Genomic DNA, 12,698 nt, shown 5'->3' with positions numbered 1-12,698 from the left:
TTTGTCTGGGACAATGATAAAAAATTATGGCATAAGAGACAACGGGGTTACTCAATAGGGAGAATAGTCAATATTCACCCAACTTCTAGTGAGTTATACTATCTTAGGATATTGCTCAATGTTGTTAGAGGGCCAAGAAACTTTGATGACATCAAAACAGTAGGAGGGGTAATTCAAGCAGATTATAAGGCAGCATGCTATGCTAGAGGTTTGCTAGACAACGATAAAGAGTGGCATCATGCTATGAATGAAGCAAATCAATGGGCAACAGCTTTTCAGTTACGCCAATTGTTTGTACTATTGCTCATATACTGTGAAGTAGCAAACCCACTACGACTGTGGGAACAGACGTGGAAATCAATGTCAGATGACATACCTGACAAGCAACAGCGTGCTTTTGGATTTCCCACCATGAGTTTCAAAGAGGATGAGCTGCAACATTATACTTTGATCGAGATAGAACAAATCCTCCATCAACATGAACGATCACTCATGGACTTCAATGATATGCCTAAACCTGATTTAAAAGTCCTAAAAGAATTAGGAAATAGCTTATGGCGACAAGAACAGCAGTACAATGTAAAAAAAGAGGGAGAAGAACATCAGAAACTGTTCAACCAACTTAATCCAGAACAAGAAAATGTCTACAAGGCAGTTTTGGAATCCGTATACAACAATATGGGACAACTATTCTTCCTCTATGGCCCTGGGGGAACTGGGAAGACATTTGTCTACAAGACAATAATCTCCAAATTAAGATCAGAAAAACGGATAGTCCTTCCTGTAGCTTCATCTGGCATTGCAGCGTTACTTCTCCCTGGTGGAAGGACAGCCCATTCAAGGTTCAAGATACCTCTAATTGTTACTAAAGATTCCATCTGTGAGATTAAGAAAGGTACAATGCTTGCAGAGTTATTAATCAAAACTGACTTGATCATATGGGACGAAGCACCTATGTCTCATCGACACACATTTGAGGCACTCGACAGAACATTGAGAGACTTGCTCTCCACAGAAGATTGTTCAGCGAACGAAAAACCTTTTGACGGAAAAACAGTCCTACTCGGCGGAGACTTTAGGCAGATCCTACCGGTGATACCACATGGAACAAGAGCAGATACAGTACTTGCATCTATAAGCCACTCATATTTATGGAATTCTTGCAAAGTATATATGCTGGAAACAAACATGAGACTACACCATTCAGAAACAAGATTCGCAGCTTGACTGCTAACTGTTGGAAATGGAACCGCACCAACATGTAAAACAGATGATGCGAAGGATGAAGATGATGGTGAAGTCGTAAAAGTTCACGATTCTTTTTTTTTAAACCAAAAGGAAATCAACTCCAACAAATCACTGAAGCCGCATATCCGCTACAACAAAGATCCGACACCACCTTTGAATATTTGACTGAACGAGCAATCCTAACTCCAAGGAATGAGTATGTTGATGAGATAAATACCTACATGTTATCTCAGGTTGGAGGAGAAGCAAAAGAATATTTAAGCTCAGATAGCATAGGAAAAGCGGATACAGTGGGAGCAGATTATGAAGCACTATACCCTGTAGAGTATTTAAACTCTTTAGAGTTTCCTGGTTTGCCAAAGCACAAGATAACCCTCAAAATAGGAGTCCCAATAATGCTTCTACGGGTCATAAATCAAAAGGAAGGAATGTGCAACGGTACAAGAATGATAGTAACTAATTTAGGAGAAAGAGTGCTAGAAGCTGAAATAGTTACAGAAACACATGTTGGAAAGAAGGTTTTCATACCAAGGATTATTTTATCACCCCCAGAATCAGATCATCCCTTCACACTTCGAAGACGACAATTTCCAGTTAGAGTTTGCTATGCCATGACAATTAATAAAAGTCAAGGTCAAAGCTTAAAGAATGTTGTCCTCTATCTGCCAACTCCAGTTTTTAGCCATGGACAACTCTATATTGCTCTTTCTAGAGTTACATCACCTAATGGCCTCACTATTCTACAAGGAGAAGAAACTAAAAAAGGTGGCATTACAAATATTGTCTACAAAGAAATCTACAATGACCTACCCAAAGACAATGGTAAACCTGTACACTGACTACCAAACAAAAGTAATTTACTGACACTCTTCTCTACTGGTGCAGGATCTAATTCCATCAAAGTTCAAACCGTAGACCCACCTTCAAAAACACCAACAGTAAGAAATACTCAATAATTTTTATCCAATGATCCAAACCAAGAGTCCTAGATTTCAATGCAAACCAAAAAAAGAAAAACCGACTGACCACAGTCGATAATCACAAACATATGCAGGTGTAGCCAAAAGGAAGAAAGCAGAGTCAGAGAAAATGGATGGATAAAAAAGACTGTCAGATATAGATCAACAATGACAAGAAGAGAGACAGATCTTACATCAGAAGGATCTTATGTAAACTTCCATTAGCCATGTTTCTGTAAACCAGACATAACAACTTCTTCTTTATTCTCGATTTGGTTTCCTACAGTTTTAAAAAAAAAAAAAACTTAAAGTCAATTTTAACAAAGAGAAAATCTGGAGTTTTTCATCTCGCACAACTTCAATTTTAGAAAACGCAAAAAAAAGTTAACAACAGCGAAACAAAACTAAACAAAACGAAACGCAAACAACACCCCAAACAAAAAAACAAGAAAACGAACATCTACTGCTTAAAAAAAACCCAAAAAACACAAAGAAAGACTAATTTTAAAACGAACCCCCAACATAACCTACAAATATAATTCACAAAAACCAAAATTGAAAAAATGAATAATAGAAAGATAGAAAACTTTGATTTACAGAACCGATACACAAAGAATTACAAATAAAACAAATCCGATAGAAACCAGATTGAAGAAAAGCAAACTTAGTAACTTACAATGTCATATAACGGCAACAAACTTTTTTTTTTTAATTTAAAAGGAAACATGGTAGCCCGGTAGAACCCCCATTGAATTGTCTTAACCCGACATATGAAGGGGAAAAAAACTATTAACAAAACGAATACCTAACACCTCAACTCAGGTCTGGTTCGACCGACAAAATTAAAAGAAATTTTTTTAAAACATCAACCAATATAGAACTTGACAAAAACAACTATGGGCTTATACAATTTTAAAAGGCTTCGGCTCTTAGTCAATGAGACAAATAATCTACAAACCATCTTTTATAAAGAAAAAATAAAGGCCGAGAAGGTAAATTTTACAATCTAGGCCCATTTAAACAAAAAAAAACCAAATCCAACACAAACGTTGTTGGACTACCTAAAACCGCCAAACAACAATCAATACAATTCAATGGACCTATAGCCATTTAAATGAAAAGCCTGTGAAAAACCAAAACAACTATTATCACGAAAGCATAAAAAGAAAAGAGCACTTCGACATACACAAAAAACAAAACCAGCATAGTATACCTGATTTACACCAACACGACTACAATTTCGCCGGATCAGCTTCCCTGTTGAAGGTCACCTCACCAAGATTCATTGAATATTGTCAATAAATAAGAAAGTTATGGCAATGAAGGAGAAGGAATTCGAAACAAAAAAAGAAGTTACCAACCGTCCATGGAACTCTAAACGACTACGCTCTAATATAAATAAACAGTCACTCTTATGCAAAGACCACCAAAATAGAAAAAGCAAAAACCTCCAAAAAAACCATGGATGATAACCCAAATATCATTTCTACTTTTTCATACCAAACTATCAGCAGTAACATTCAAAGATCTAGTGAAATCGCCGTCATTATCAGAAGACCAAACACAAATCAAAACCACATCACCATACGCATCCCTTACACACCAAACGGTGGCGAGCCTACCTCGCAAACCTTGAGCAGCAACCTACACTACATTCTATCATATCATGAAATCGAAGACATCGACGCAACAAGAATGACATCAAGGTTCATCACCTTCTTCAATGCAGTTCAAATGGCAGAACCTCCAACAAGTAGGTCTATTCTTCTAAGTTTCACAATCACAGATTTCTCCCTCCATGCAATTGCGAGATTAGACATCGACGTCCTCATTGACGATCTAGAGACTTCTAAAAGACGTCCAACCGCAGAAGAAGAAAATAAAGAGTGCACCATCTGTCTACAAACATTCAAAGGACGCGATGATATCAACAACCTCAATTGCAAGCACATCTACCACCATGAATGTATAATTCCATGGTTGTATGCAAAACAAAATTGCCCAATATGTAGAACTACAATGATCTAAACACTTTCATTGATCTAAGCTTAAATCGATTACATCCGGTTCTACTTTCGAACGTACCGATATGATTTCTACTATAAAGCTTCAATTCCAACACATTATCAAGTCTAGAATTTGTCAACTCGATCTGCTAAATGAACCTTCATAGTTTAGAATCGATCGTTGCTCATAGCTCACCCGGTGTCTATGATGAATATACAAATAACAATCTCTCTGCCTTAATTGCAGATTCGCCATGTGAGATCAAATACCAAATCACACATTCAAAAATCGACAGAAAAGGTATCAACATTCTAATGTAAAGTTAAAAACTGCTAAAGGCAATTTATGAAATTGTTTGATTTAAGCCGAACAAATTAAGAGGATGAACAGAGATTTTAGCAACAATCATAGTAGGCCTTAACAAATCAAATCAAGCAATCAGAGAAATGGAGCTTTCGACGAACCTGATGAATAGGATCTCGGAGACATTAGCGATGCGGGAATCGCAGAATCGGATAAAATCGAGGGTGGAAAAGTAATTTGGATCGACGATAAAGAGAGTGGTGGATCGGAATCTAGGGTTAGAGAGGGAGCTGTGAGAAGAGTTCCGGTAGAAATGGATCAGACCTTTGCGTACGGTGATTTTGAGAGATGCTGATGGTTGTATGAGTTTAAGAGGAGGCTGAGCTCTCTTCAATGCGTAGGTAAAACCTGTGGCTTCTTCTTCGATGGAGATTGGTCGCTCCAAGTCAACTGAATGAACTCTAAGGATGAACATCGCTACAAAGCGGGAAAGAGCTCCACAATGAAAGCTACTCAGAGAGACGAGAAAATAGACTAATGCGTCTTCTTCTTCTTCTCAAAACTGATTCGTATTCCTCTTCGTTTCAGACAACAAGTTAGGTAGTTTGTGGCAATTTGCAGACTAAATTAGGAGATGGCAAGAGATATAGAAAGACATTGAGCATAGGAATCGAATGAAAATTACATAATCTGAAAGTCCCCTACTCTCTGATAAACGAAAAAGGAACTTTACCTTATCTCAAATTTGTGACGTAGCCATTGTCTTTATTTCCGTCATTGTTTATTTTATTTTGTTGAAAATCCAAATATATAAGTCTAATTAATTACACTTCTCATCAGATAGCATATTAAAATAATTGTCACACTTAAATATTTCAAATAGTTCCTGTTTCAGAAGAATCTAAGGATAAAATCTATAATCTTATCATACCAGACATAAACATGTTGTGCAAATTGTTTGACATAATAAAAACAAAAAAAAAAGAAGCTAATGTTGGTCAAAGTTTGATCTTAGAAATTCACCAAAATTATAATACGTATGAAAAAGTTACATTTATATGAATAGATATAACATTTCAACAAGTAGGTTAATTTTAAAATAATCAACTATGATGAAAAATTGTATATATCAATAAATTTATATGAAAACAAACATATTAATTATTATACCGGGCGTAGCCCGGAGTTTCCCCTAGTAATTTCTAAAATTTGTTGATAAAGTCTAAGAAACACCACCTCAACTGGTCAACATGTAGGGAGTGTTATTCAATGAAGTTTTTTAACCGATTTGAATTATAGGTGGATTTTAGAGTTCAGTGGTTTTGTAAATGCATTGAAGATGATGACGACGATGAAATCACCTGATATTATCGTAGAAGTCTCGAGAGGATACTTCAAAAATTGTTAAGATTGTGTTTGTTTGTGTTTAACAAATAAAATAACTTTAAATCCAAATAACCACTAAATCTAATGGATATTAAATAACAGGGGATTAAATTTATTTTAGAATTCACCACACAAATACACAATCTAATAACATTGCATTTTCATGTATTTTTCCAAATACATAATTGAATAACACTAGATTCCAAAATACATTCAATTCTTTTAAAATACAACTAGGTCAGTTTCCCGCTTGTGCAGGGAGATTTTACTTTTAAAAAATAGTTCAACTAATTTAACAAATTAAATCAACTGGTAATTAAATTATAAGACTAAAAACGCTAACAAAAATGTAAATGGAAAATAATTACCTTAAAGAGACCATGATTTAATTTTCCATGATTTATATCGGTAAACTCTTCAAAACGAAAGTAGTTTTTCTAATATAAACATAACGTAACAAACACTTAAATTAAATACTTAGCAAATTAAATATTTATAAATTTATGGCTATGTGGTTGTTAAGCTCATTATATGTCCCAAGTTTTATACAAATGCTGCACTTAATGTAAAAAAGTGAATTTTTATTATTATATCTATAAAACTGAATCTTACAATTTTTATACTAGTTTTATATCTATTGGGAAAGTTAAAATTTTGGAAAAACTATATTTAGAAAATTATATTTAAAACAAAAGCAAAACCATAGCAAAATTAATGTAGTATTAAGTTTTTTTTTAATATAAAAATTAGAATTAGTTTAGAAATTATAGTTATTCCGGTCAAAACCGTTAATTAATAGATCCGTCATTGTCTCTATCTCTTGTGATAAGTTTCCGCGTAACCAATGAAAACTTTAAGCAAAACAAATTATTTCTTTTGGGTAATTAAATTTCAGTTAGAGGAAGTGCACTATGGAACACTTTTTGTGTTTACTGTTATATTGTAATCACATTGATACTTATTAAAATTTCATAAGCAAATGCTAATGCAAACGCAAACTCACATATAGAAATCATACTGTTAATCCACCAATAAAATGTGGTTTAACACAAGTTGGTTGCGTCCACAATAAAATGTGGATGCTTTGAACACAAGTTTCACAAACCCACCAATTTTAGAAATAATCTAGAGAAACCAACATCAAACTAAAAGTTCTTTATAATGGATTTCTCTCGATAACTACATGATGCAAAATCTTAGTAAAACATGTACAAAGACAAAAAGACAAGGTAGTCAATTCCATTAAATAGTAAGGTTTACAAGAGGTTTAAGTTTAAAACTTGGCAGGCGGACCTACATAGAAAATGGGTGGGTCAACTGACCTGGTTAAATTATTGAAATATGTAGTTTTGCATGTAAACTCTTGAAGATTTTGCAGCCAAGTTGGTTTTCCCCTCTAAGTGTGACACCCCTAACCCGAGTTCGATTCCCCAATATCACATTAAAAAGTTGTTTTTTTTTTCCTTTTCAAATGTTTATATTATTGACCCACTTAAAAAAAATTTCCTAGGTCCGCCAGAGAAGGTCATCTACACCTACAGAGTGATCGGGATGACTCCATAAAGGACAGAGGACATGACAGTAGAGATCTAGGATAAAGAAAGACGTTAGCCTTCTCAAGAGGTTGCATTCATCAATCATTTCATGAGTACACACCATTTAGCAATTCACCACATGTATTGGCCTTGCTTGAGGTTGGCAAGTGAAAATGGAGAGGCTTTCGGTTTCCCGACAGGGTATCTGGAGATATGTGAAGACCCTCTTGAAGGAGGTGATGAAATGTAAAATCTTATTATATAGTTACTCTGATTTATTATTATTATTACTAGTTAGGACCCGCGGTACACTGCGGGCAAAAATATTTATAACTAAAATATTTTAAATTATAAGTTGTATTTGTTGGTTAAATATATTATAATTATATAATAATTGTTAAATAAACTATATAATACCGTAATATAATTTATTTTTTTACATAATACCTATTTAACCAATTTAATTAGATATGTTTATCCTCTGATACCGACAGTATTACGAAAATAATGAAATGATGTTTTACCCGTGTAACACCGAATTAATGATATTTTTTAAATTATATAAATATCGATAAAACCCATCCCGCTATATAACCTCGTCCCGAAATATTTTAACTCACACTATATCATCTTAATTTTTAATATTTATTGTCTATCTACGGTATCATATTTATCATATTTAACTTTTTAAAAGTTTTAAATATTTTTCATATTTAACCTTTTAAAAATCTTTAAAATAAAGAACCGGAATAAACCAAATAAAAGTTTTTAAAGTTTCAATGTCTGATAAATCAAGCTTTCTACTCATTTGTATTCAGAATCATTTTGGTCTCTTTTATAGTATGACTTTTAACCATTGCCCAATTTTTTTAGACAATGTGGGATATTTTACCCGTATTTTTTATTCATCTATTGAGTAATATATGTCCGTTTTTTAAATTATGAATTACATCATATGCAAACAAAAATCACAGTTTTTATTAACTAAATGTATTATAGAATAATTCAAGATAATTTAAATATAAGTTCAAATAAAAATGAAATTGAATCATATATTTATGTTTGAATGAGGTAGAAACATTTCCTTACTTTTTTAAATCTTACCTATAATTAATTTTGAAGTTTTGGTAACAAATATTAAAGTCAATGCATTAAATGTAGAAAGAATTATTAGAATGTTATCCAAAAGTTGGTTTATTACTCATATCTATAAATCTTTTGAAAATTACTAGAATGTTTAGTGCTTTGGGTATAATTACAATTTACCCCTTAGGTTTTATTTTTCGAATTTGAGTAAAAAATTAAAAAAAAAATACACATCAGCAAATTAAAATACATATCATTTTCGATTTTCCACAGTCACTAAACAGTTTTCTTTCAGAATCCACAATTACTTTTTCTTGTTTATGTCAAAAGAGGAAAACAAACAGTTTCCATTGTTCATAACTCCAACAAAAAAACCCTCTCTCTCTTGTCTCTTGTTGATTTTGTTGTCATTGTTCTTTAGCGGACAAATAAAAAGAGAAACCTCTTCGTCTGAATCTCACACGCAGAGATATTGTTTCCCGTTGGTAAAGGTTAAGACTTTGTTCGCTGTCTTGCTTCTTCGAGTCCTTTCATATTCCCTTTCAATTTTTTCAAGTTTTATGTAATTGGGTATTTCTCGTTTACTCTCTAATACTATATGATTCTTGGTCTGAACTTGTAAATTATTCAATCCTAATGCCTTTTATTCACAAACGGCAATGACGGTGTTTGGCTCCACTAATTAGCAGCTCCTCCTTTATTTCTTCTAGTTTTTCTCGAAATTGGTGTAGTAATCTCTTGGGACTGGTTTCAGAATTTATTCTAGGGAATTGCACACACTTCTTTGGGTTTTGTGATCTGAAGATATATTGGTCTTGTTACTGGTTATAAGAATCAAGAGAGATGATCAAGAAGCAATGGGTAAACCTGATACAACCGAAAGTACAGACACAGATGCAGTGAACGTTGCAGTTAACAAGTCAGACACAAACATATGTTGAGAAACAGAAGCATTGATCAAGTTGGAGCATGTGTAACCAGCTACAGACACAGACGCAGTGATTCCTCATATAGAGAATCAGAGAATCTACCACAGCCAAGACAGCTTAGTGTAAAGTCACATGGAATGAAGTGACGTGTTGAACCTTGGAGTCTTAGTGAGAAGATCCAAGAAGTGAGAGATCAAACAATCATGCTTTAAGCTCATGAGAACAAGTCTTCCATTAGCAGTTGAGTAACTCTGAAAGTGCAACAGAGCAGAAAGAAGGTATCAGCTGCATCATACAACTTAGCAGAAGTTTGTTTAGCAGTTGAGTAAACTTGAAGTGCAACAGAGATGAAAACAGAGCAGACAACTTGTAGTGGCTGTGTAGTGCTACAGAGCTGGAAACAAGAGATGAATCGTGAAGAGGTTGTGTAGTAAAACAGAGCAGAAAAGCGTCAAGTTGCAGCAAATAGTGGAACGGCTGTGTTAGAGAAGCATGCTTGTGTTAGGTACGACAGGAACAAAAGCATGGGTCAAGTTGACAAAAAGAGAACAAGCTTTTACCTAAAAGACAAGAGGAAGAATCTAAGGTTTGTGGAGAACTCTAAGAGGTATAAAAGGAAGAGGTGGTAGCAAGGAGAAGCTTACGCACCCTAGACCTAAAATTGAGAGAAGCACACATGTTGTGTGTGGTGTTGTCCCACCGACAAGATAGAGAATCTGTTGGTGGTTTTTGTAGAGGTTCACACTCGTCGGAAAAGACAAACAGTGGTGGTTCCTTTAGTTCATGTAGATAAGAGTGGTAGGCACAAGTGTGTGCTAGATACCATTGGCAAATGTGACTTTTGCGTTCTTATTCTAGTGAATGATTCTGGACTTGGTCCCGGGGATGTAGGTTATCCGAACCCCGTTAACAAATCTCTTGTGTCGTCTCTTCACTATCCTTTCATCTCTCTGTTAAGCATCGCTCATACATATATGTCATACAAGTCTGTAGATCTAGCACGCATCTCATTCTTTCAATTGGTATCAGAGCAGGAAACCGATTTGAGATTATATTGTCTCTAACAGGTTAGATCCTGAGATGTGTCTAGATGAGGAAGAAGAGCTATGATCTTATTTGGAGAAAATCAAGTGATGGGTTCTATCCAGCTTGGTGAAAATGAAGAACAAAGAGATGAGAGAAAGATGACCACGGCGGATCTGTTTTCAAACTTGCCCGAAGTTGTCTGTACAGTTCATCGTATTTTTCAGTGTCATCTTCAAGATGTCTTGGTTCTCGTGCCGTGAGAAATTGTAGTCAAAGAAAGGAGAAAGGTTTTCTCACATGGGTATTTTGTGTTTTTGGTCGGCTTTCATCTAAATTCGTAAATCAGGCCCAATAAAAGCCCACAAGGAGTTGTTTTAAGGTGTTGGGCATGTGAAGGTTTTTTACCACGTGTGGATCTGGTTTTAAAAAATCAACAAGTCAACGAGAGTCTTCTGCTCCAGTTTGGTGTTTGCCATGAAATTAATAAAGGATCTGTTGATGCTCAGAGATTCTCCGTTGTCTGTGCGTTGTCACAAGAAGCTGGAAGCAACATAAAGGAAGTGATTCTCGGCAAAGAACTATGATCTCTGAATCTGGGTGTCTATGGAAGTGAAGAAGAGCTTGTGTGAGGAATGAAGCTTGATCCTCACTAATGTTGAAGTTTGTCGCTGATGCCTCTTAAGAAAGATGAGGAAATGATCTTGTGTGGTCTTGTGTTATGTTGGGTTTCTGGTAACTGTGCAAAGGCCTAGTGTGGTATTATATCTAAGCCCATTACAGAAAATGGTGAAGATAGGTCAAAGCTGCAGGTGACTGTGGAGTTCGACATCAGCCACATGTTTGGGTTCAGTTTGAGCCTTTATGTATTCTTGAAGAAGCACGTGGAGTGTTGCGATCTGATGGAGATAGAAACAATATGGTGAACAAGTGATCAGGGTGGGGCTGAAGTGCATGAGTTGTGTTGTAGAGGTTTGTCTCAGCCTATCAAAGATGTTCCTAGCTAAAGAAGAAGACTTGAGGTCATATTGATTGGTTGAGATCACAAGAAAGGGAAGTATCATCAAAGGATAATCATTTGGATTATGGGTCTTATGAATGTTGCTGGCTTTTGAGAAGAGATCAAATGAAATATTTTTTCAGATACTGAAATCTGCAGTCGTGTTATAATTTCATACATCAAGGAAATTGTGGTGTCTCTCGTATGTGTTCTTCTTCTACATTTTCCTTTGACTTCAGATCTTGGTTTCTAGTGCTGGCAGATCTTTCGAAAAATTGGAAATGAGATCTTCTCAAGGACATAAAGATCTCATTTTGGTTTTCTGTGATATTATTGGAATCTGCTTTTGAAGTTGGTTGTTTGCAGAGTTATCTTTTGGATATGTTTTGGGGATTTGGTCATAACTTCCAACCCGTAACCCCAAACCATGATCTGCTTTCACATGTGGCTTTGTATCTCTGATGTTGATCTTGCCACCAAGTTGCAAAAGTTTCTGGGTTGAGTTGCTACTTCGTTTGTGTCGTGGATCAAGAAATGGTGAAGAAGTTTTTATGATAGATATATCAAGGTCTTTGAAGTCTGCAAACAGATGAGTCTATGTTGATTGTGTGTTTCCTATGGAACAGTTTTTGGTTGAAACACATAATCAACATGGGGGAGAAAAACAAACTCATAATGTTAAAAGAAGAAGATATGAAGAAGTTATGAGTTTGATGGAGTTGCAGGCTCATGAAGTTGGGTTCTTGTCTGACTTTGCCTCTGCGTTTGACTTTGCTGTATACCTCGGATTTATGTATTGAAGGATGTTTTGGAATTTTGAAAGCAGGATCTTCCCAATGATATAAAGTTCTCCTTCTGATTCTGTGTCATTTGATGGGAAACTGTTCTCAAATTTAGCTGTTCGCAGGATTTTAGCAGTTTGGATCTGCTTTGGAAATTTGGTCTTAACTTTCAATCCACAAACCCAAATTGTGATCCGCTTTCTCCTGTGGCTTCATATTGCTGTGCTTGATCATCCCACAACATTTTGGAATTTTCTGGGCTGTTTTGTTATTTCGTATATGCTCTGCATCAAGGCAGGAGAAGAAGCTCAGTTCAAGACCTCATGGTTGGAAAAAGAAACAGGAGTTCTTAATGTTCCTAGGTCAGGTAATCACAATCAAAGTATTAAGATCCATCAGTGAGTAAGACGAAGTTAATTGTGAAGAAGTGTGGAAAGGCA

General features: G+C 35.1%; 1 long non-coding RNA gene across 2 annotated transcripts; it reads right to left on the bottom strand.

Annotated features, from left to right (window-relative positions):
- Window positions 1–376: 376 nt before the first annotated feature.
- Window positions 377–5,275, bottom strand: LOC147924180 (uncharacterized). Of its 2 annotated transcripts, none has more exons than XR_015587804.1 (5): window positions 4,679–5,258; window positions 3,923–4,102; window positions 3,421–3,464; window positions 2,402–2,487; window positions 377–517 (listed from the first exon to the last, which is right to left on the bottom strand). It is a non-coding gene; the product is annotated as an uncharacterized LOC147924180 (long non-coding RNA). The 2 variants fall into 2 exon arrangements; XR_015587803.1 differs by lacking the exon at window positions 377–517 and adding an exon at window positions 2,059–2,169 and having other exon boundaries at window positions 3,923–4,106; window positions 4,679–5,275.
- Between the last annotated feature and the right edge of the window lie 7,423 nt (window positions 5,276–12,698).

Source organism: Camelina sativa, chromosome 17 (genome assembly GCF_030686135.1).
Source record: "Camelina sativa cultivar CO46 ecotype springtype chromosome 17, ASM3068613v1".
Taxonomy (NCBI): domain Eukaryota; kingdom Viridiplantae; phylum Streptophyta; class Magnoliopsida; order Brassicales; family Brassicaceae; genus Camelina; species Camelina sativa.
The sequence above is the reverse complement of the archived record's forward strand: the minus strand, read 5'-3'. Positions and strand labels throughout refer to the sequence as shown.